A 26293-nucleotide genomic window follows, 5' to 3' on the forward strand; every position below is an offset into this window, starting at 1 on the left:
CATTAAATACATTCACACTGTTGTGCAACTATCACCATCTATCTCCACAACTGTTTTCATCTTGCAAAACTGAAACTCTGTATCCATTAAACAATAATTCCCCATTTTTCCCTTCCCCACCACCTTTAAAACCCACTCCCCATGTTACTTTCTGTCTCTGAATTTGACTACTCTTGGTATCTCACTTAAGTGGAATCATATATTATTTGTCCTTTTATGACTGGCTTATTTCACCTCTCTTTGTTTTTAAAGAAAGTGTAACATTTGGTCTTTGCATCTAATGTTAGGATGATGGTTTGTAATACTCAAAATGTTCAAGCCAACAAGCTGATATGGTAGACAGTCACAGGGATATACATTGATGGTTTTCTGTGGCAGAGTGGCAGGGGGCAGTGTGTGGGGAAGATAGACTTCTGTGTGTTTTATTCCATAGCTTAACATTCATCAAACCTCACGTAAATCACTATAAACACTAAGAATGGAAAATTAAACTGTAGCATTGCCCATTCATATTTCTCTGGTTTAACAGACATTTTACGAGCACTGTGTTAGTCTGTTCTGCATTGCTATAAAGGAATACCTGAGACTGGGCAATTTACGAAGAAAAGAGGTGTTTTGGCTCATGGCTCTGCAGGCTGTACAGGCATGGCACCAGCATCTGCTTGGCTTCTGCTGAGGCCTCAGGAAGCTTTTACTCATAGTGGAGGGTGAAAGAGGAACAGGCATGTCACATAAACAGAAAGAGAGCAAGGAGCAAGGAAGTTCCATGCTCTTCTTTAAACAGTTATCATGTGAATTAACAGAGTAGGAAACTCTCTCATTACTGCAGAGAGGACACCAAGCCATTGATGAAGGATCTTCCCCCATGATCCAAACACCTCCCATTAGGCCCCACCTCCAACACTGATTTTACTGCTTGATATAGTGTGGATATTTGTCCTTTCCAAATCTCTATCTCTCTTATGAGTTAAACTCAGGTCCTTCCTTACCAATGGCACCATCAGAACTGCATAAATTTCATACTTAATACCCTCTTAATTTAACATATACTTCCACAGGACCTTATTATTTTTTGGTTTGTTTGTTTTTGTTTTTAGAGACAGGTCTCACTGTCACCCAGGCTAGAGTGAAGTGGTGTGATCACAGCTCATGGCTGCCTTGAATTTCTGAGCTTAAGTGATCCTTCCGCCTCAACCTCCAGAGTAGCTGGGACTACAGGCATGTGCCACCACACCTGGCAATTTTTTTTTTTTTTTTTTTTTTTTTTTTTTTTTTTTTTTTTTGTAGAGATGGGTTCTATGTTGACCAGGCTGGTCTCAAGCAATCCTTCTGTCATGGCCCATGGCCTCCCAAAGCACTGAGATTACAGGTATGAGCCACCATGCCCAGCAACACTTTTTTTTTTTTTTTTTTTTTGAGATGGAGTCTCGCTGTCGCCCAGGCTGGAGTGCAGTGGCGCGATCTCGGCTCACTGCAAGCTCTGCCTCCCAGGTTCATGCCATTCTCCTGCCTCAGCCTCCCAAGTAGCTGTAACTACAGGCACCCGCTACGACGCCCGGATCATTTTTTGTATTTTTAGTAGAGATGGGGTTTCACCGTGTTAGCCAGGATGGTCTCGATCTCCTGACCTCGTGATCTGCCCACCTCAGTCTCCCAAAGTGCTGGGATTACAGGCACAGCAACACCTTATTTTTAAAACACTCACGTGTATTGATTCCTGTGATAAACTTCTTCAAGGCATAGTGTTACATCCCTGGAAAACTCTATCCTGACTTCCCATCCTGTAGAGAATCTGCCATTCCGTTACAGTATTATACATATTTGTCTATGATCTCCTGTTACAATCCAATGTACTTGTTATTTTTATATCTCTCCCTATAACCCTAGAAGTCTCTTTCACCTTAGATCTCCTTACTTTGCTGTGTCTAACCCAAAGTAAGTCCTCAGTAAAGATTAATTTAAGGAAGGAAAGGCATCATCATTATCCTCAATTATAGGTGAACTTAGTGACTCACCTAAATCTACATTTATCATCTGCAATTCCTTCCTATTCTTTCTTTAACCCACTGCAATCTGGATTTTGCCCTATTACTCCACCAAAAACAGCTTTGTGGGGATCACCAAAGGCCTCTTTGACTTTGCTAAATCCAGTGGTCAAGTCTCAATCCTATCTTATTTGACCTATCAGCAGGATCTGAATCCAGGTCATTGTTTCCTCCTTCTTGAAATACTTTTTTTACTTGGCTTCTAGGATATACCTCTATCCTGTCTTTTCTCCTAGCTCTCTGATTGATGACATGCAGTATTTTTGTTTTGTTTTGTTTTGTTTCGGATTCCTTCCCCTATTCCAGGCCTCACTGGAAAACCCAGGGTTAGGTTCTTGGTACTCTTCTCTAGCTCACTTCCTTAGGGATTTCACCTGGTTTCATGACTCTAAATAGCTCCTATGGGCTGATGAATCTCCAGTTTATCTTTTCAGCCTGGACTCCATCCTCTAAACTCCAGGCTGCTATCCATATGCCTACCTAACACCTTGATTTGGCTGTATAATTGGCATGTTTCACTTCCCATTTGAAAAACATAATACAATCATCCTTCTGTTCCCCCTAGCCTGCTCCTCCTCCTCATCTTTCTCTATATCAACTGATGGCACGCCATTCTCCTGCTTGTCAGTCTAAAACCCTGGGACTCTTTTCTTCCTCTCATACTACATACCTCATGTATCAGCAAATTCTACCTGTACTTTCTTCACATTATGTTCAGAGCCCAGCTACTTCTTACCACCTTCACTGCTATCACTCTATGGCCGTAAGCCACCAATATTCTTCACATGGATAAGTGCACTCAGTTTTTAATAGGTCTTCTTGCTTCAGTTTTTGCCCGGTTACAGGCAGTCAGTCCCATACTAGTCAGAATGATCTTTCTGTAGGTTAACTTCCACTTCTGGGAAGATGGAGTAGATGTGCTTTTCTGTATTCCTCCCACTAAGCATAATTGAAAACACTGGACATTACATGTAAAACAATCGTAGACTCTGAAAGATGGCTAGAGGAAGGCAGACCAGCTAGAGACCTTGGGACCCAAGGAATGACATGATAGTGAATTCCCTGGGTGTTCATAATACCATAAATACGAATGGATGCTGGGTGGGAGGGGGAAGAAGCCCCAACAAAGGCATGTTTTATCTAGTTTTGACCAGAAAAGGGACAGCCTAGCAAGACAGAAAACTTCAACAAAATAACTGCTCACTCCAGACAAACCCGCAGAAATTTTTAGCTATTGTTTCTTCAAGTATTTTTTTCAACTTTGCTCTTTTTCTCCTCTTCTTCTTGAAATGTGATGATATGATTCTTAGCTCTTTTTTTCATAGCCCCCCAGATTTCTGAGTCTTTGTTCTTTTTTGGTCTATATTATATCTGTTATTAGTTTGGATAATTTCTAATGTTCTATCTTTCATTTCACTGATTCCTTCCTCTGATCTCTCTATTCATCCATTGAGTTTTTTATTTTTGTTATCATATTTTCCAGAAGACAAAAAAAGAGGAAAAATTTCTGAATTCATCTTACAAAGTTAGTATTACCCTGACACCAAAACCAAAAAAGACATTACCAAAAGAAATAAAAATACAGACCTACATCCCTCATGAATATAGATACAAAATATCCTTAGCAAAGTATTAAAAAATGGAATTCAGCAATTCCCTGACTTACAATGGTTCAGCTATGACTTTTTTATTTTATGATGGTGAAAAAGTCACACGAAACCATGAGGTTTCAGACTTTTAGCAAGAGTGATTCTTTGACCAAAGACCAGGTTGCATTTTTCACTTACAATACTTTCAATATACAATGGGTTTATCACGATGTAACCCCATCCTAAGTCAGGGAGCCTCTGTACAAAGAATTGTGCAACATGACCAAATGGGGTTTACTCCAGGAATGCAAAACTGCTCCAGTATTTGAAAATCAATTAATGTAGTACTTCATATTTACAGGCTAAAGAAGAAAAATCAAGTAATCCTATTGCTCAATGTAGTGAAGCATTTGACAAAATCCAACATCTATTTGTGATAAAACCTCTCAGAAAACTAGAAATAGAGGCTGCTATGGTCTGAATGTCCCCTAAAATTAATGTGCTGAAACTAAATCCCCATTGTAGTGGTGTTAAGAGTGGCGCCTTCTGGGAAGTGATTAAGTCATCAGGGCTCTGCCCTAATAAATAATGTCTTATAAAACGGGTGGCGGGAACTAGCTTAGGCCCTTTTTTGCCCTCTGCCTTCTGCCATGTAAGGACGCAGCATTTGCCCCTTCTGCCATGTGAGAATGCAGCAAGAAGGCTCTTACCAAATACCAAATACTGGGACCTTGATCTTGAGCTTCCCAGATTCCAAAACCATGGGAAGTAAATGTTGTTTATAAATTACTAAAGCCAGGTATTTTGTTATAGCAGTACAAATAGACTAGGACAGAGAAAAAGTTATTTAACTTGATAAATATCATCTATACAAATCTACAGCTAGCATTATACTTCATAGTAAAATAGTGAATGATTTTCCCCTAACATCGGGAACAGGACAAGGTTGCTCACTTATATTCCACATAGTGCTGGAAATTCTAACCTGTGTAATAAGGAAATAAATAAAAGACCTAGAGATCAGAAAAGATAAACTAAATTGTCCAAATCTGCAGATGACTTGATTATCTAAAAAAATCCCAAGGAACCTACCAAAAACTTCTAGAATCAATGAGTTCAGCAATGTCATAAAACTAAAGATAAACACACAAAAATTCATTTTATTTTTGTATATTATCAATGAACACATGGATACTCAAATTAAAAATATAATAAAATCCCTGAAAATAAACACACACTTAAGTGTAAATCCACCAAAAACGTGTAGAAATTTTACGCTGACAACTACAAAACACTGAAGAATTAAAACAAAACAGATCTAAATAAATGGAGACATAACTATGTTCATGGATAAGAACATTCAACATAGTAGAGATATCAATTTTCCCTAAATTATTTACAAATTTAATGCAACTTTCATTAAAATTTCATCAAAAATGTGTGTATATATAGAGAAGTTGGTTCTAAAATAAATATGGAAAAGCAAAGAAACTAGAATAACTGAAACATTTTTTAAAAGAGCAAAATGAGAGAAATTTCTACCCAATTTCAAGACTCATAGCCACAGTAGCCAAGATTATGTGACATTGTCAGAAGGATGGATATGGCAATCAATGGAACAATATAAGAAATCCAGGATGGAAAATACTATAGAGAACCACAGAAAGGTGCCCAAATGATTTTGGAGAAATGAGTTTCTCAAATGATTTGGAGAATTGCAAAGGCAACTGGTGAGAGGATAGACTTTCCAAAAAATGATATAAGAGCAATCAAATATCCATAGGCAAAAGCATGAACTTCAATCTAAGTCTCACACCTTACACAAAAATTAACTGAAAATAAATTGCACACTCAAATATAAAATGTAAAACTGTAAAACTCAGACAGAATAGAAGGAATCTTTGTGATCTATGGCTAAACTTAACACCAAACATGATTCGTAAGAACTGATAATATGGACTTCATCAAAATTAAAAATATTTTATCTGCAAAAGCCCTGATTAAGAGGATTAAGAGCAGATACAGGATGGGAGACATATTTGCAAATATGATAAAAGACACATATTAGAATATAGGTATATCTCAGAAATACTGTGGGTTCATTTTTCAGGTACCATAATAAAGCAAATATTAAATTAAAGCAAGTTACATGAATTTTTTCATTTCCCAAGGTATATAAAATTTATGTTTATACCCTACTGTAGTCTATTGTGTGCAATAGCATTATGTCTAAAAACAATGTACATACCTTAATTTTAAAAATACTTTATTGCGGCCAGGAATGGTGGCTCACACCTGTAATCCCAGCACTTTGGGAGGCTGAGGTGAGTGGACCACTTGAGGTCAGGAGTTCGAGACCAGCCTGGCCAACATGGCGAAACCTTGTCTCTACTAAAAATATAAAAATTAGCTGGGCGTGGTGGTGCACACCTATAATCCCAGCTACTCGGGAGGCTGAGGCAGGACAATCGCTTGAACCCAAGAGGCAGAGGTTGCAGTGAGCCGAGATTGCACCATTGCACACTCCAGCCTGGGCAACAGAGAGAGACTCCATCTCAAAAAAACAACAAAGAAAAAAGTAAAAATAGTTTATTGCTAAAAAAAAAAAAAAAAAAAAAATGCTAACAATCCTCTGAGCCTTCAGTGTGTCATCATCTTTTTAGCGGTGGGGTCTTGCCTGGATGTTGATGGCTGCTGATCAATCAGGCTGATAGTTGCTGAAGGCTGGGGTGGCTGTGGCAATTTCTGAAAATAAGACAACACTAAAGTTTGCCAAATCAATGGACTCTTCCTTTCACGAAAGTTTTCTCTATAGCATGTGATGCTGTTTGATAGCCTTTCACCACAGTATAACTTCTTTCAAAATTGGAGTCAGTCCTCTCAAACCCTACTGCTGCTTTAGCAACTAAGCTTATGTAATATTCTAAACCCTTTGTTGTCATCTCAACAATGTTCACAGCATCTTCACTACTAGTAGACTGCATCTCAAGTAACCACTTTTCTGCTTCTCATCCATAAGAAGCAACTCCTTATCCGTTCAAGTTTGATCATGAGATTGCAGCAATTCAATCACATCTTCAGGCCCCACTTCTAATTCTAGTTCTCTTGCTTTTTCACCACATCTGCAGTGACTTCCTTCAATAAAGGATGGAACCCCTTAAAGGCATCCATGAGGGCTGGAATCAACTTCTTCCAAACTCTGTTGATGTTACCTCCTCCCATGAGTCACGAATGTTCTTAATGGTATCGAGAATGGTGAATGCCTCTCAGAAGCTTTGCCCAGATCCATCAGAGGAATCACCATCTGTGGCAGCTATAGCCTTACAAAATGTATTTATTTATTTTATGTTATTATTATTTTTTTTTTTTTTTGAGACGGAGTCTCACTCTGTCGCCCAGGCTGGAGTGCAGTGGCATTATCTCGGCTCACTGCAAGGCAAGCTCCGCCTCCCAGGTTCACGCCATTCTCCTGCCTCAGCCTCCCGAGTAATTTTTTTGTATTTTTAGTAGAGACGGGGTTTCACCGTGTTAGCCAGGCTGGTCTCAATCTCCTGATCTTGTGATCCGCCTGCCTTGGCCTCCCAAAGTGCTGGGATTACAGGCATGAGCCACCATGCTCAGCCACAAAATGTATTTCTTAAGTAGTAACACTTGAAAGTCAAAATTACTCTTTGACCCATGGCTTGCAGAATGGATGTGGTGTTAACGGGCATGAAAACAGCATTCATCTCCTTGCACATCTCTATGAGAGCTTTTGGGTGACCGGGTGCATTGTTCATGAGCAGTAATATTTTGAGAGGAACCTTTTTCTGGGCAGCAGGTCTCAAGAGAAGGCTTAAAAGATTCAGTAAACCATGCTATAAACAGATGTGCTGTTATCTAGGCTTTGTTGTTCCAGTATAGAGCACAGGCCATGTAGATTTAGCATAATTCTTAAGGATCCTAGGAGTTTTGGAATGGTAAATGAGCACTGGCTTCAACTTACAGTCATCAGCTGCATTAGGCCCTAACAAAAGAGTAAGCCTGTCCTTTAAAGCTCTGAAGCCAGGCACTGACTTCTTTTCTCTAGCTATGAGTGTCCTAGATGGCATGGTCTTTCAATAGAAGGCTATTTTGTCTACATTGAAAATCTGTTCCTTAGTGTAGCTACCTTCATCAATTCTCTTACATATTCTGGAGAACAAGGTACAGCATCTATATCAGCACTTGCTGTTTTACCTTGCACTTTTATGTTACGGAGACTTCTTTACTTAAATCTCATGAACCAACCTCTACTAGCTTCCAATTCTCCTATACCTTCCTCATCTATTTCAGCCTCATAGAGGTGAAGCACATTAGGGCCTTACTCTGGAGCAGACTTTGGCTTAAAGCAATGTTGTAGTTAGTTGCACCTTCTATCCAGACCATTCAAACTTTCTCCATATCAGCAACAAAGCTGCTTCACTTTCTTATCCTTTGTGTGTTCACTGGAGTAACGTTTTTCATTTACTTCAAGAACTTCCTTTCCATTCATAACCTGGCTATTTGGCATAAGAGGCCCAGCTTTCGGCCTGTCTGGGATTTCAACATGCCCTCCTCACTAAGCTTAATCATTTCTAGTTTTTCATTTCAAGTGGGAGACGTGGCCAGGCTCAGTGGCTAACGCAGCACTTTGGGAGGCCGAGGCAGGTGGATCACTTGAGGCCAAGAGTTGGAGACCAGCTTGGCCAACATAGCGAAACCCCGCCTCTACTAAAAATACAAAAAATTAGCTAGGCATGGTGGCATGCATCTGTAATCCCAGCTACTCGGGAGGCTGAGGCACAAGAATAGCTTGAACCCAGGAGGCAGAGGTTGCAGTGAGCCGAGATCACACCACTGCACTCCAGCCTGGGGAACAGAGTGAGACTCTGTCTCAAAAATAAAAATAAAAAATAAATAAAGTGAGAGATGTGTGACCTTTCCTTTCACCTGAACATGTAGAGGCCACTGAAGGGTTATTAATTGGCCTAATTTCAATACTGTTGTGTCTCAGGGCATACGGAGGCCCCAAGAGAAGCAGACAGATGGAATAGTCGGCTGCGGAGCAGTCAGAACACACAGAACATCTTATATGGGCACAGTTCATGGCACCACAAAGTAATTACAATAGTAACAAAGATCGCTGACCACAGATAACCATAACAGATATAATGATAATGAAAATGTTTGAAATATCATGAGAAGTACTAAAATGTGACACAGAGACATGAAGTAAGCAATGCTATTAGAAAAATGGCACTGAAAGACTTTCTTGATGCAGGGTTGCCATAAATCTTAAATTTGTTAAAAAAATTCTGTAAAGTGCAATAAAATGAGTGACGCCTATATTGGAAGGCTATCAAGCTCACCATGACAGATACAATTCTAACTTTTGCCTGAAAATTCAATTTTATCATTTGCAACAAACACAGGCAGTTAATTCCTTTGAAGTAAAAGGCTCAGTTAGTTCAATTTTCAGACATTTTATGCCAAAAATACAAGTCTGAATAACCATGGTTTGTCTGTCAGTTGTTCTTTAAAGTAAAAACAGTGTTCCATTAAAAGAGGAGCTAGTTTAACTCCTAACCCAAAAAAAGCACAAGTGCTTTTCCTCAAACAATCATTGTAGTTCCATCTGCCAAAGTACATTATGCAAACTTTCAATTCCATCTCACAGAATATTAAAAACACATGTACTCACAGGTCAAAATTTAATAAAATTAATCATTCCTATGACTTCATCAAGAACATTCTTAAACGGTGTTGGCTTTTTGTATGCGAGTGGATGGCAGTGAAGAGTATGATGACTGTCAGTAGAGTTTTGGTGCCATGATCTTGATTTGTGTCAAAGCACCTGCTATTGCTTTTACACCATCAGTGCAAATGTCCACACAGTGAAACAGGAAAGAATGGCTCCATATTGTTATGAAAGCAGTATTGACCTTATGAGCCCCCTGAAAGGTTTCCAGGGAGCCCGAGACTCCACAAATCGCAGGAGATTTTACGGGCTTACTGTGGTTGCTATGGCATAAAAAAAGAGGGGAAAAAAGAGGGTTTGAGTCCTAGCTCTGCTTTCACTGGCACTGCACTATGCCTAGTGCCCCCAGCCCTGAGCCAACCAGGAGTAAGAACCACCATGTTTGCTCATCAGCTATTACTGCCCTCAATGGGTCACATTTTTTGTAAGTTGTAAGCTCCCTTCCGGCTTGATAGTCCAGTCTGGTTCTTTGCCTAATGCAGACCACAAATAAGAGCATTTGGGCCTTGCCTGTGGGTTCCCTTGGTGGTACCTGCCTGTCTGTAGGGGCATGTTCGCTTAAGTAAGATCTACCCCTGCATCAAGAACACCAAGCAGACAGGCCCAGCCCAGGACCTCAGCCTCAGCTGCCCAAGAGGTAGAGGGCTCTGCCTCCCCACCGTGTGTGTGCTCACTGAACTGACCTCCACCCCACTGCCCCCACAAACTCACTTTTGGAAATGACAGAAGGAAGACCAGGGTCAAAGTCTCCTCAGTAAGTCCTGCAAAGCACAGGACCTCGCCTCAACTATGCTCTGTTCTTCAGGTGGGAAAGCTTCTTGGGACCTTACCACAGAACTCTGGACAACAGGCACTCCACAGGCTCCAGGGCATCCTATCAGCTCAGGAGGAGCTGTGTCCTGAAGATGCGGTGGCACCCAGAGCAAGAGAAATAGAAATGATGGGTGCTAGGTGGGGCATGTCCAAGAGAAAGAGGCCCCTGTGGATATCCAAATGAGCCAGGGAAGGGGGAAGTCATGTGGGGCTGGATCCCTGTTCCAGGAGCCGGGGAGAAGAGCCAGTCCCAGCATGGGTCACAGACCACTATGGGAATCTATGGGTAACATCTCATTCCAGTGCCCTCATATAAAAGCAAGCTACTACATCTTCTCTCAATATCAGCCTCCACACTAATCATATGAATAATACATGGCTTATCTTTAAAAAGACTATTAAACCAAAACTTTCAGTTTCCTAATTGGACCTAGAGAAGTATGGCTACCTCAAGTTTATCAATTTTTTAGTAAGCAACATAACCTACTGCATTATTATTTGTTTAATTAATCAGATAATTAATGAAGTATCCTATGAAAGGGCCATATATGCAAGGCAATCCTCAAATACCAAAGGAGCCAAGAAACCAAAGAAGGAGGCAGAGAAATCCAATTTGTTGGTATTGGGTGATTTACTGGAGAATTTACAGACAGAATCATGGTCTTGGGCAGGTGCAAACAGGTAGATCTCTGCACTACAAACCCCCAGACATAGAATTTATATCTTGGAACAAAAGTATAGTGCTCTGGAAGATATGTGTAGGATGCTACAGTCATCACAGCCTATGATCTCTGCAACAACAAGGGTTGTTTTGAAGAAAACTTACAATGAATTGGTCTTCCTACATAAAGAGTAATAACATCAACTAAACATTGTGGAGGTATTATCAGCTCAGGGTTAGTCAGAAGTTACATGGCGGATTTACATTTAAAATAAAGTCACTTGAGTCTTGTCTTGACTCACGTCAAGATAATTCAGTGAAAGACATTACTGAGAAACATGGTTCCATTACAAAATCTCATTATCTTCAAAATTCCATAAAAACTCAAACCAGCAGTCTAGGACCCTAAGTATTATGGTGGTTATTAACTGGGTTATACCACAGATAACCGTAAATTGGACTCTCTGTGTCACTATTTTGGATTGTTTCTTTTTTGCTCAAGGATAATTATAAATAGAGCTCAGAGCTCTATAGAAAAGCACCCAACCCAGTAAAACTCATAGAGAGACATGCTCACTGTACCTCTCCTCTCTCAATGCTGTAAGTTTCCAAGGCTGGTTTGGGTACCTTATAGTAGAAACACATGGCCTCGGAGGATGAACTTAGTGTGCTAAATAAATCATTCACCTTCCAAAAGTACTTCAGGATGAAATAATGATGTCTTCTCTACCCAGAGAGCTTTACTATTGAATGTGTTTGCATATCAGTCATCTCATGTTGCTTCCACAAGGGCCCCAGGAGAAGCTCAGGCCAGGTATTCACTTCTGCCTGTCTTCAAAGCAGAAAAAGATTCAAAGCAAGAAGGCCCAGGCACTTCTTGTAGGATACTACAGAGAGAGAGGGATAATCTGGGAGTTGTCCACATCACTGCAACTTAAATACAAAACTCTTCTCTTCATCAAAAATGTTTATCTTTATATCTCATTTTATTCAAAAAACCTGAAGTGTCTTATTTTTTCTTCTTGTAAGAAATCAGAAAAGGTTTGATTTTCCAGTGTTAATACAGTTAAAAACAAAAAAGATGAACTGCCATACCACACCTTTGTGACGTCTGCTTAGAAAACTGCCACAAATGTACAGCTTCATTTCCAAACAGTGGAGAGGCAGAGGGAAGTAGAAAATGGGTCAAATAATTCCCAAAGAAAGAGTCTAATCAGAAATTTTCTTCTTTCAAATTATCTATCATTAAATATATATTTCAACAGAAATAAATTAACACAGAATTGGGCTCCTTGAAGAGGGTTACACCATAATAAAAACTGCTGTCAGACAGCTGGTAATGAGAAGACCTGTTTTACACAGTGCATGCCATTTGGTGAAACCGTTTATCCTTGATCACCTGAAGGCAGACCATGCACACACCCAGCCTCCAGCTCAGGGGGAAGAGAAAAAGGAATGCCAACTGTCTAGGTGACTGTTACCCATTTTGCTCAGTTGAGCATCACAGAAAGACACGGGCTTAGGCAAAAACTAGCTGGCTTGAGAGAGACAGGAAAGCATCTAGAGACAGTCCAGAAACATGGGCCTCACAATCCAGGAAAAGCTATCCCTCTGCACCCCAAGAGTAAGATATGCAACTGAACATGTTCTGAGCAGCAAAGACCCATTAAGGCTCCACAATGAAGACAGGGCTAAACTGTACACACAGGTGAGATTACAGGTGTGTCTCCGCCCACACCCATGCCTATTGTATTATGTTAAGCTTCAAGATACCCTGAGTAGGGAGAGACACATGCATAAGAGAGCAAAAATATGAAGTAGCTGGAAGATTGTGACTAGAAAAGAACTTTGGCTATAGTTACTGGCATATGAAACTACCAGACGCAAATAGATCAGAAGCTACTAGAATTGGGGAGAAACTGCATTGCCAAAGAAACATGAGCCTAAAACAGTCAGTGACTGTCAAAACAACCCCAGGCCTCCAAAATTCCATAAGCAGAAAGCAGGCTGTGGGATCTTGCAGCCCCTAACCCCTAAGGAAGATGTTCTCCCTATTTTAGTCCATTTTCTGTTGCTTATAACAGAATACCAAAAACTCAGTAATTTATAAGGAAAAGGAATTTACTTCTTACAGTTATAGAAGCTGAGAAGTCTAAGGTCAAGGAGGAGAATCTAGTGAGGATCTTCTTGCTGGTGGGAACTCTGCAGAGTCCTGAGGTGGTGCGGGGCATCACACAATAAGGGGCTGAGTGTGCTAGCTCAGGTCTCTCTACCTCTTTTTATAAATCACCAATTCCACTTCCCCTGATAACACATTAATCCATTAATCCATTAACCCATGAATGGATTAATCCACTCATAAGGGAACAGCCCTCAAGATCCAATCACATCTTAAGATTAAACTTCAACATGAGTTTTGGAGGGGACAAATATTCAAACCATAGCACTCCCAAGGCCTAGCCAGATGGAGGGACAGAGAAAGGAGGCCTGGAGGACAACAGACCAGTTTCTCCTGCCCCCACTCCCAGGACAGGAGGTGAAAGAATCAGACACGCCACACTGACCGTGATGAACGAAGACAAAAACAAGACTGTGTCAAAATCCCTCTCCCCACTGACATAAGTGATGACTGTTTCTTTACCAATCACAGCTTTATCCTCACTCCAGTCTAATCTCCTTGTAGATAAAATTTACAGACACTCATCATAAAATTGTCCCCACTTACTGATACCATCCCACTTTCTTGAACCCTCCCCCAAATCACCTAACCAAAGCCCAAATTCTGTAACAGGTTCTTTCTAACGCCCTCTTACCACAACACCCCATGGTTCCCAGGTGAGTGTCTAGTGGCCTTTGTTTAGAAAACATTGATAGATGCCTTCCTAATACTTGCCTGCGGGATGTTGCTCTAACTGTGGACCAAGAACTGATGTTTATCTTCCATTCTCCCCTTCCAAAATGGAAGTTTTAAAAATTGCAATTGGCTTGGTTTGGCTCCACTATTGTACAGTGTGAACAGCAGATAACCTGTGTGTCAGTTCAGTCATCAAACGACAAGAGTGACAACTGGATTTGATAAAGACCACACAATGCTAGAAATCCATCCTTTGTGCAAGACACAGTAACTGGGGCAACTCTGGATTGTGTCCCTGGAGAGATGAGTGCATGACAGTTGTGAAAGAAGGGTGTGCCAAGGCGAAGGACTGAGGCAGATAACTAACTGTTCATAAAGAATTCTGCCCCCCTTTCCCAGGACAGCATTGAAACTGGGAAGCAACTGTCAATCAGGAACAACACACTGCAGATTTCACGCCTGCATCTAGATAGAACCCCGTAACTGGATCTTGCCAGTGGAAAGTATGAAGAGATACAGATCATGGTCCTCGTCACTTTTGGGCCAACATGACTGAGAAGCATGTGTGCCTTCTCCATGTGTGCTCTCCCATCCGCCAGCTGGACTGACAGGAAGCTGGGCCTAGAGGATAAGGATGCCACCTCCGTAGCAGATGGCATGACCACCCACTGTGAGGAGCTGGGCCGAATCACCACACAGAGGAAACCTGATCACTGATGAGGAGCATCCACAGTGAACTGTTACATGAGCAAGAAGTAAATTTTACCATGTAAGGCCCTGAAATTTGTGGGATTGGAAGTTAACCAAAATATCCAAAAATTGGGGGCAAGAGATACAGAGTAAAAGCATGAATCAGATACTGAGAAACCACCCCTCAATTTGCACTGGAACCACAAAGGGCTAACCCCTCAAGGTAAAGAATAAGTCCTCAGAAGTAAGTCAGCCCTCCCAAGCACTGAGCCTTTGTTCTACTCATCCGGTTGTCCTTAAGACTACACTGATTTAAGCTCGCTCCTTTAAGAACCTTAGCAGTACCTGATGAAAACCTCTCTAAAAACAATAATCATCCCAAATTATTTCAAATTATTCCTCAAAATATTCTGCAAATACAAATGTCTAGTAGCCTAAAAGAAATTAGTGACACATTAAGGAAGAAAGAGTAGAAGTCACAGAAAACAAAAACATATCTACAAAGACAAGAAGTTGGAATTACCCACCATAGGCCATTTTAACAACTAAACCTGTATAATAACAAAAACCCAAACAACCCAATTAAAAATCTGGCAAATGACCTTAATAGACATTTCTCTCAAGAACACATACTACTGGGCAATAAGCACAAGAAAAAATGGTCAACATTACTAATCATTAGAGAAAAGCAAATCAAAACTACAAAGAGATATCACGTCATACCCATTAGAATGGCTATTATCAGAATAATAATAAGTGTTGGTTAGGATGTGGAGAAGGTGGAACCCTTGTGCATTGCTGGTAGAAATGTAAAATGCTGGAGCTGCTATGAAAACAATACAGTCATTCCTCAAAAAGTTAAGAAAAGTATTAGCATATGATCTAGTAATTCCATTTCTGGGTATATGCACAAATTAAGTAAAAGCAAGGGACTCAAATATTTGTATACCCATGTTCATGGCAGCATTATTCACTATAGCCAAAAGGTAGATGCAACCCAAGTGTCCATCAAAGAATGAATAAACAAAATGTGGTATGTGTATATATATATATATATATACACACACAATGGAATATTATTCAGTCTTAAAAAGGGAAGAAATTGCAACACGTGCTACAACATGGATGAACCCTGAAGACATTATGCTACATTAAACAAGCCAGTCACAAAAGGAAAAATATTATGACTCCACTTATATGAGGTATCTATGGTAGTCAAATTCATAGAAACAGAAAGTAGAATGGTAGTTGCCAGGTGTTTGGGAAAGGGAGTTATTGTTTAATGGGTAAAGAGTTTCAGTTTTGCAAGATGAAAAGAGTATTGGAGATGGATGGTTGCACAACAACATGAATGTACTTAATGTCACAGAATTGTACGCATAAAACGTACTCTTTAAAATGGCAAATTTTATGTTATATATGTTTGACTAAAATTTTAAAACTATAGTTGCTATAGTTAAAAACAGAAACAATAAATTAGAAGCTACAAAAAGTAACAGTTTCAATTTTTTTAAATCTAAAACTGAAAAGTTATAAAGTCATGAATGGGTTTTAAAGCAGGCTGAGTGCTGCTGAAGAAAGAATTGGTGAATTGGAAACTAGGTCAAAATAAAATAAAATATTCAAAGTAAAGTGGAGTGGCCAAAATCCAGAAATATAAGAGAGAGCATGAGAATATATGGTGAGAAATCTAACACAAATTTAATCAGAGTCCCAGAAAGAAAGAAAAGAGATGATGCAGAAGCAATAGCTGAAGAAAATGGCAGTGAATTTTCCAGACTTATGAAAGACATCATGCCATAGATACAAGAAGCCAACATACCTCAGGCAGGGATGCATGGAACTTAGTGAAACCATAGAAACCCAAGGATAATTGGAAAAGCCTTTATGGCAATAGATTACCTCCGGAGGATTGCAGTTACATTTACTGACTTCAGAACAGGAACAAGAAAAGCCAGATGCTGTGGAAATATATCTCCAAAGTGCTGAAAAAAAATAATGCCAACATTAAATTCAATATACAGAAACAAAATCTTTTAAGAATATCATGAGAGTGTGATATCAGTGAAAATAGCAAAGTAAGAATTTCCAAAAATCCCTTCTTTCACAAAAGCAATTTTTAAATGCCAAAAATTGGCCAAATCAACTTTTTTTTAGAAATCTAGAAATTTAACCAAAGGCTTGCCACAATCTGGAGAACATTTGTTAAAGAAAAATGGTTAAATATCCTAAGAACATAACTTTTGTGGTATTTTAACTTGCCCTATTCACATCCCCCCACCCCCAACCCTACCCCAGCTCTACAGTAGTCTTGAAAACCAACCGCCTACAATCATAGTGAAAACCAACAGCCTGGCAGCAACAGAAGAGGACAAAACAGGGTTGGAGCTCCTTCAAAGTCTTATTATTTGTTATGGCTAACAGGTTCCACTTGCAAGGTTATATTTATTTGACCTGACACGGAGCTCACTGAAAAGTATTTTCCTTAGAGGTATCTGTCAAAACAAAGACAATTGTTTAATTCTGTGACTACCTGAGACAGTGAACAACAGTTGGAGCAAATAATATATTAACCCAAAAGCTTAAAAGGAAAATCTGGGGAATGAGATGCCCATAGGGTATTAAAAACTCTGTATATTTCTGGAAATCTAGAAGGCCATGGTGCATACATAGAGCTATGCACCTACTCAAGGTTGTGCGAATGCCCAGAAAAGAAACTGGAGTGCCCTGAGATAGCCCTAAGCTCTCACACTGAGCTGACATTCAGACTCTGCACAATCAGAAAATGAAGACTAAGGCAATTATAACCTGGTAGGTTAAGGGCTGACACATGCCCCAACACATGCACGAGGTATCTTGGGAAAGTCTATGAGACTTACTGATCCAGGCATTTAAGGAAACCTCTGTCCAATTATTAGCTGACCACTAAGCTATTCAAGTACAGAGTCAGTGAAGACACATGACAAAGAATACAGACTTTACAGAGTTAGTACAGGAAAGTCACTACATAAACAAATGAACAGAAACTACTATAACAAGCAACAACAACAACAACAACAAAAATGGAATAAAGGAGAATCAGATTTCCAGAGTTGCCACATTATATTATTTAAAACATAAAGTTTTCAAAAAAGTACTATGACACACACAAAGAAACAGGAAAATATGGCCCATACACAGAGAAAGAAAAAGCAATCAATAGAAACTGTTTCCAAGGAAGACCCAGTGTTGGACTTTAAATAACCTATTTTAAACATATTTGAATAACTAAAGGAAGCCATGTCTAAAGGATTAAAGAATGGCAGTGTTGTTTCACCAAGCAGATATCAATAAACAAATTATAAAAATAAACCAAATAAAAATTCTGGAGTTAAAAAATACAATAATTGAAATAGCAAAATCATTAGAGTGGTTCAACATCATATTTGAACACGCAGGAGAATCAGTGAGCTTGACAATAGATCAACTAAGATTAATCAATCTAAGGAACAGAAAGTAAAGTAAAGAAGTTAAAAAAAAATGAACTGAACTCAGAGCCCTGTGGGAAACCACCAAGAATACCAACAGATGGCCAACCATGGTGGCTCACACCTGTAATCCCAACATTTTGGGAGGCTGAGGTGGAATGATGGCTTAAGGTTGGGAGTCCAAGACCAGCCTGGGCAACATAGTGAGAACTCATCTCTACAAAAATGGAATGAATGAATGAATGAATGAATGAGAGAAAGAAAGAAAAAGGAAGGGAAGGGAAGGGAAGGGAAGGGAAGGGAAGGGAAGGGAAGGGAAGGGAAGGGGAGGGAAGGGAAGGGAAGGGAGAGAGAGAGAGAGAGAGAGAGAGAGAGAGAAAGAAAGAAAGAAAGAAAGAAAGAAAGAAAGAAAAGAAAAGAAAAGAAAAGAAAAGAAAAGAAAAGAAAAGAAAAGAAAGAGAGAGAGAGGGGGAGAGAAGGAAGGAAGGAAGGAAAGAAAGAAAAAGGAAAGAAAGAAAGAACGAACAGATGCATAATGAGACTCTCAGAAGGAGAGAAAATAAAGGGGTACAAAGAATATATGAAAGGATTATAATTGAAAACCTCCCAGATCTGATGGAAAAAATTATACATCCAATAACCTCAATAAGCTTCAAGGATAAACTCAAAGACATCCACACCTAAATATATTATAATCAAACTATCAAAAGACAAAGAATTGTGAAAGCAGCAAGAAAGTAACTCATTAAAAAGGGATTCTCAAATCGCTTGAACCCGGGAGGCAGAGGTTGCAGTGAGCTGAGATCGTGCTATTACACACCAGTCTGGTGACAGAGCAAGACTCCATCTAATAAAAAAAAAAAAAATTCTCAATAAGAACAATAGTGGATTTCTCACCAGAAACCATAGAAACTAGAAGGCTGTAGGATAACACATGCAAAATCATGAAAGAAAAAGACTGTCAAACAAGAATTCTATATCCAGAAAAATTATTCTGCAAAAACAAAGGAGAAATTAAGACACTCTCAAATAAAAGCTGAGAGAATATGTCACTAGAAAACCTACCTAACAAGAAACAGTAAAAGAAGTCCTTCAGGCTTAAATTAAAGGACACTAGATAGCACAGAAAATCCAAGTGAATGAATAAACAGCACCAGTAGATATAACTATAATGGTAAATATAAAAGACAGTATAAATGTAACTTGTTTGTAACCCTTTCCTCCTACTCGATTTAAAAGATAACTACATATTATCAATGAACAGAAATAATATTATTTCCTCTTTTCCAAATTGGATGCCTTTTCTTTCTTTCTCTTACCTGGCTGCTCTGGCTAGGACTTCCAGTATTATGATGAATAAGGGTGGTGAAAATGGACATCCTTGTTTTGTTCCAATTCTTAGAGGGAATGCTTTAGGCATTTCCTCATTCAGAATGATGTTGGCTGTGGGTCTTTCATATATGGTTTGAATTATTTTGAGGTATGTTCCTTCTATGCCTAGTTTATTGAGGGTTTTTTCATGAAAAGATGAATTTTATTAAATGCTTTTTCTGCATTTATTGAGATAATCATATGGTTTTTGTTTTTAATTCTGTTTATGTGGTAAATCACATTTAATGATTTACATATGTTGAACCATCCTTGCATCCCTGGAATAAAACCCACTTAATTGTGGTGTATTATCCTTTTGATACGTTGTTGGATTTGGATTGCTAGTATTTTGTTGGGGATTTCTGCATGTATTTTCATCAACGATATTGGTCTCTAGAGTTTTCTTTTTCATTGTATCCTTGCCTGGCTTTGGTTTTGGGGTAATACTAGCTTCACAGAATGAGTTAGGGAGAAGGCCCTCCTCCTCAATTTTTTTGGAATAGTTTCAGTAGGATTAGTACTGGTTCTTCTTTACACATCTGGTAGAATTCAGCTGTGATTCCATTTGGTCCTGGGCTTTGTTTTATTGGGAGAATTTTTATTACTGATTCAATCTCGCTACTTGTTATTGGTCTGTTCAGGATTTCTAATTTCTTCCTGGTTCAATCTTGGAAGGTTGTATGTTTGGATATGATCTTGTACCTAGAAAGCCCTAAAGACTCTTCTAAATGATTCCTGGATTTGATAAATGAATTCAATAGAGTTTCAGGATACAAAATTAACTAACAAAAATCAGTAGCACTTCTTTTTTTTTAAAGGTGGGGTCTCACTCTGTGACACAGGCTGGGGTGCAGTGGTGTGATCAAAGCTCACTGTAGCCTCAAACTCCTGAGCTCAAGTGATTCTCCCACCTCAGCCCCCAAGCAGCTAGGACTACAGGCATGTACCACCATGCCTGCCTAATTTTTTTTTTATTTTTTGTAGATATGGGGTCTTATCATGTTACCCAGGGCAGTCTTGAACTCCTGGACTCAAGTGATCCTCCTGCCTTGGCCTCCCAAAATGCTGGAATTATAGGCATGAACCACTGTACCCCAGCAGTAGTATTTCTAACACCAATAACAATCAAGCTGAAAACCAAATAAAGAACTCAATTTCATTTGTGATAGCTACAAAAAAATAATAAAATACCTAGGAATACATTTAACCATGGAGGTGAAAGATTTCTACAAGGACAACTGCAAAATGCTGATGAAAGAAACTGTAGATGACACAAACATATGGAAAAACATCCTATGCTCATGAATTGGAAAAATCAGTATCATAAATTGACCATACTGCCCAAAGCAATCCACAGATTCAATGCAATTCCTATCAGAACACTAATGTCATTTTTCATAGAGTTAGGGAAAACAATCATACAATTCATATGGAACCAAAAAGAGCCCAAATAACCAAATCAAAAAGAACAAGGCTACAGGCATCACATTACCTGACTTCAAATTATACTATAAGGCTACAGTAACCAAAACAGCATGGTACTGGTATTAAAAGAGACACATAGATCAATGGGGACAGAATAGAGAATCAGAAATAAAGCCACATACCTACAGAAAACTGATCTTTGAAAAGTTAACAAAACACTGGAGAAAACCCCTTTATTCAATAAATGATGCTAGGAAAACTGGATAGCCATATGCAGAAGAGAACTAGACCCTTATCTCTCACCATATACAAAGATTAACTTGAGATGGATTAAAAACTTAAATGTAAGACCTAAAACTATAAAAATTCCAGAAGAAAACCTAGGAAAGATGTAGTGACCAGCCCCACAGGGTCAGTGGGTTTTCCTCCCTGTGCAGAGATGAGAGATGGCAGAAATAAAGACACAAAACAAAGAGATAAAAGAAAAAATAGCTGGGCCCAGGGGACCACTACCACCAAGACACAGAGACCGGTAGTGGCCCCGAATGCCAGACTGCGCTGTTATTTATTGGATACAAGACAAGGGGGCAGGGTAAGGAGTGTGAGCCATCTCCAATGATAGGTAAGGTCACGTGGGTCACGTGTCCACTGGACAGGGGGCCCTTCCCTGTTTGGCAGCCAAGGTGGAGAGAGAGAGAGAGAGAGGAGACAGCTTACGCCATTATTTCTGCATATCACAGACTTTTAGTACTTTCACTAATTTTGCTACTGTTATTTAGAAGGCAGAGCCAGGTGTACAGGATGGAACATGAAAGCAGACCAGGAGTGTGACTGCTGAAGCACAGCATCACAGGGAGATGGTTAGGCCTCCGGATAACTGCGGGCGGACGTGACTGATGTCAGGCCCTCCACAAGAGGTGGTGTAGTAGTCTTCTCTAAACTCCCCCAGGGAAAGGGAGACTCCCTTTCCTGGTCTGCTAAGTAGCAGGTGCTTTTCCTTGGCACCGATGCTACCGCTAAACCACAGTCCACTTGGCAATGGGCATCTTCCCAGACACTGGCATTATCGCTAGACCAAGGAGCCCTCTAATGGCCCTGTCTGGGTGTGACAGAGGGCTCACACTCTTGTCGTCTGGTCACTTCTCACCATGTTCCTTCACCTCCTATCTCTGTATGGCCTGGTTTTTTCTAGGTTATGATTGTAGAGCGGGGATTATTATATTTGAATAAAGAGTAATTACTACAAACTAATGATTAGTGATACTTATATATAATCATATCTATGATCTGTATCTAGTATAACTCTTGTTATTTTATATACTTTATTATACTGGAACAGCTCGTGCCCTCAGTCTCTTGCCTCAGCACCTGGGTGGCTTGCCGCCCACAGAAAAACTCTTCTGGACATTGGCCTAGGCAAAGAATTCATGACTAAGACCTCAAAAGCAAATGCAGGCCAGCCACAGTGGCTCACGCCTGTAATCCCAACACTCCGGAAGGCTGAAGGCAGGCAGATTGCTTGAGCCCAGGAGTTCAGGACCAGCCTAAGCAATATGGTGAAACTCCATCTCTACAAAAAAAAAAAAAAAAAATACAAAACTTAGTCAGGTATATTGGCGCATACCTGTAGTCCCAACTACTTGAGAGGCTGAGACAGGAGGATCACTTGAGCCTGGGAGGCAGAGGCTGCAGTGAACCGAGATCAACAATAACAAAAATAGACAAATGGGACTTAATAATAACTTAAAAGTATCTACACAGCAAAAATAATCATCAACAGAGTGAAGAGACAACCTGCAGAATGGGAAAAATATCTGCAAACTATACATCCAACAAAAGACTAATATCCAGGATCTACAAGAAACTCAAACAACTTGACAAGAAAAAAAACGTAACCCCATTAAAAGTGAGCAAACATGAACAGGCATTTTTCAAAAGATATACAAATGGCCAAAAAACATTTGAAAAAGTGCTCAACATCACTAATCACCAGAGAAATGCAAATTAAAACAACAATGAGATATCATCTTACAACACTTCAGAATGGCTATTATTAAAAAGTCAAAAAATGACAGATGTTGGCAAGTATGCAGAGAAAAGGAACACAAATGTACATTAGTACAATCTCTATGGAAAACAGTGTGGAGATTTCTCAAAGAACTAAAAACAGAAATAGAACTACCATTCGATCTGGCAATCCCACTACTGGCTAGATAGTGGATACCCAAAGGAAAAGAAATCACTGTATCGGCCGGGCGCGGTGGCTCACGCCTGTAATCCCAGCCCTTTGGGAGGCCGAGACGGGCAGATCACGAGGTCAGGAGATCGAGACCATCCTGGCTAACATGGTGAAACCCCGTCTCTACTAGAAATACAAAAAATTAGCTGGGCGAGGTGGCGGGCGCCTGTAGTCCCAGCTACTCGGGAGGCTGAGGCAGGAGAATGGCGTAAACCCCGGGGGGCGGAGCCTGCAGTGAGCTGAGATCGCGCCACTGCACTCCAGCCTGGGCGACAGCGAGACTCTGTCTCAAAAAAAAAAAAGAAATCACTGTATCAAAAAGATACTTGTACTCGTATGTTATTACAGAACTATTCATGATAGAAAGATATGGAACCAACCTAAGTATCCATCAACAGATGACAGGATAAAGAAAATGTAGTATACATATACCAAAAAATACTACTGAGCCATATAAAAAAATGGAATCATGTCCTTTGCAGCAACATGGATAGAAATGGAGGCCATTATCTTCAGAGAAATAATTCAGAAACAGAAAGTCAAATACCATATATTCTCACTTACGAGAGAATATGGGAGCTAAGTAATATATACACATGGACACACAGAATGTAATAATAGACACCAGATATTTGGAAAGGTGGGAGGGTGAGGGGGGTGAGGAATGAGAAATTACCTAATGGTTAAAATGTACACTATTCAGGTGATGCTTATACTAAAAGCCTAGACTTCACCAGCATGCAATATATGCATGTAATAAAACTGTACTTGTTCCCTCTAAATCTATTTTTAAATTGAAAAATAAAAATTATTAAAAACAAAACTGTAACAAGTACAGATAACTGTAAAAGCCAATAATTACAAATCTGTGTTGAAGTGCACAGAATGTACAAGATGTTTTTTTTTTTTTTTTTTTTTTTGAGATGGAGTTTTGCTTTGTCTCCCAGGCTGGAGTGCAATGGTGCAATCTCAGCTCACTGCAACCTCTGCCTCCTGGGTTCAAGCAATTCTCCTGTCTCAGCCTCCCAAGTAGCTGGAATTACAGGCATGCACCACCAAGCCTGGCTAATTTTTGTTATTTTTTAGTAAAGACGGGGTTTCACCATGTTGGCCAGGCTGGTCTCGAACTCCTGACCTCAAGTGATCTGTTCGCGTCGGCCTCCCAAAGTGTTGGGATTACAGGTGTGAGCCACCATACCCAGCAAGATGTACGCTGCATGACAATAACAGCACAAAGGAGGGAATGGAGATACACAGAAGCAAAGTTTCTGTATACTAGTGAAATTAGACTGGTACTAATCCAAACTAAACTGTTATAAATTGCCAGTAGTAAGACCCCAAGTAACCCCTAAGAAAATAAAAAATAGTAAAATAAATGATAAGGGAAATAAAACAGTACACTAGAAATATCTAACACAAAGTCAGTAATGGAGTAATAGAAAATTCAAAACGACATTGCATAGAGAAAACAAGAAGCAAAATGGCTGGCATAAATTTCACCTTGTCAAAATTGCATTAAATGTAAATGGATTAAACATTCCAATATAAGCACAGAAATTGTCTAAATGGATTTTTTAATGATTCCATTATATGTAGTATACAAGAAAGACACTTAAATACAAAGAACAAATAGGTTGAAAGCATGGAAAAATATATACAATGCAAACCGTAACCAAAGGAGAGCTTGAATGGCTATATTAACATCAGAAAAAAATGGTCTTTAATACAAAAATGTTATTAGAGACAAAGAATATTTTATAATTATAAAAAGGTCAATTCATCAACAAGCTCTAACAATTATATACATATATATACATATATATGTGTGTGTGTATACATATAAAATAAAGCCCCAGAATGCATGAAACAAAAAATTAAGAGAAACAAAGGGAGAATCAGACAGTTCAACAGTAACAGTTGGAAGCTTCAAAAGTCCGTTTTCAATACAGGATGGAATGCAAGACAGAAAATCAGAAAGAAAACAAAAGATTTAAACAATACTAATAAACTAATTAGACCTAGCAGACATTTATAGAATTCTCCATTCAAAAAGCAGAAAACATATTATTCTCAAATACACATGGAACATTCTCTAGAACAGACCAGGTGTTAGCCAAGAAAATAAGTCCCAAAATTTTAAAGGATTAAAATAATACAAAATATGTCCCCCAACCACAAGGGAAAAAAAATAGAAATCAGTAACAGATAAAAATTTGAGAAATTCAAAAGTTTGTGGAAATTTAACAATACACTGCTAAATAACCAAAGAGTCAAGGGAGAAGCCACGAAGGAAATTAGAAAATACTTTGAGATCATTAAAAATGAGGCCAGGCACAGTGGCGCATGCCTGTAATCCCAGCACTTTGGGAGGCCATAGCGGGAGGACTGCTTGAGCCCAGGAATTCGAGACCAGTCTGAGCAACATGACAAGACCCTGTGTCTCACAAAAAAATTAAAAAATTAGCCAGGTGTGGGGGAATGCACCTGTAGTCCCACCTACTCAGTAGGATGAGGTGGGAAGATCATTTGAGCTCAGGAGACTCAAAGTTGAGGCTGCAGTGAGTTGTGATGGCACCAATGCACTTTAGCCTGGGTGTCAGACCAAGGCCCTGTCTCAAAAAAACAAAAAGGAAAGTAAAAGAAAGCACAACATATCAAAACTTATGAAAGGCAGTGAAAGCAGTTCTTACAAAATTACAGCTGTAAACACCTATATTAAAAGAGAAATATCTCAAATCAATAACCTAACGTTCTACCTTAAGAAATGAGAAAAAGAGCCAACTAAACCTTTGCAAGTGGAAGAAAAAAACAAATATTCGAGCAAAAATGAAATAGAAAATAGAAAAACAATGAAACCAAAGTTTTTTTTTTTTTTTTAAAAAAGACCAATGAAATTGACAACTTTTATCTAGAATGACCAAGAAAAAAAGAGGGAAGACTCAATTTACTAAAATCAGAAAGAAAACTACCAACCTTACAGAAATAAAAGGACTATAAAGAAATATTATGAACAACTGTTGGCCAATAAATTAGATAACCTAGGTGAAATTCACAAATTCCTAGAAAGACAGAAACTATCAAAACTTAAAAAATAGTACATCTGAAAAAAACCTAAAACAAGTAAAGATATTCAGTACTTTAAAAATTTCTCACAAGGAAAAATTAGAAACAGATGGCTTCACTGTTAAATTCTACCAAACATTTAAAGAATGAACACCAATCCTTCACAAGGAGAAACGGACACTTGCCAACTCATTCTATAAGGCCAGTATTACCCTAATACCAAAACCAGACAAAGAGATCACAAGAAAACTACAGATTAACATGCCTTAAGAATACAAACAGAAAATCCTTAACAAGACCGCGTGTGACGGCTCATGT

At 39.1% G+C, this 26293-nt stretch overlaps 1 protein-coding gene across 42 annotated transcripts in view; it reads right to left on the reverse strand.

The window, feature by feature from the left end:
• The window catches only part of PCBP3 (poly(rC) binding protein 3), a 286767-nt gene that overhangs the window by 245406 nt on the left and 15068 nt on the right, over positions 1-26293 (reverse strand). For 37 of the 42 annotated variants that reach the window (XR_010121153.1, XR_010121152.1, XM_055279979.2 and 34 more), the window contains exon 1: positions 16313-16398. The exons of 1 other annotated variant lie outside the window; for it this stretch is intronic. The gene's annotated coding sequence lies outside the window, so the exon portion shown is untranslated. Of the gene's footprint in view, positions 1-16232; positions 16248-16312; positions 16399-26293 lie in introns of those variants that run through there. 4 more of the 42 variants (XM_063640436.1, XM_055279974.2, XM_063640435.1 and 1 more) reach the window with 4 other exon arrangements.

The sequence above is a fragment of the Symphalangus syndactylus genome, chromosome 5, assembly GCF_028878055.3.
Source record: "Symphalangus syndactylus isolate Jambi chromosome 5, NHGRI_mSymSyn1-v2.1_pri, whole genome shotgun sequence".
NCBI classification, from domain to species: Eukaryota; Metazoa; Chordata; class Mammalia; order Primates; family Hylobatidae; genus Symphalangus; species Symphalangus syndactylus.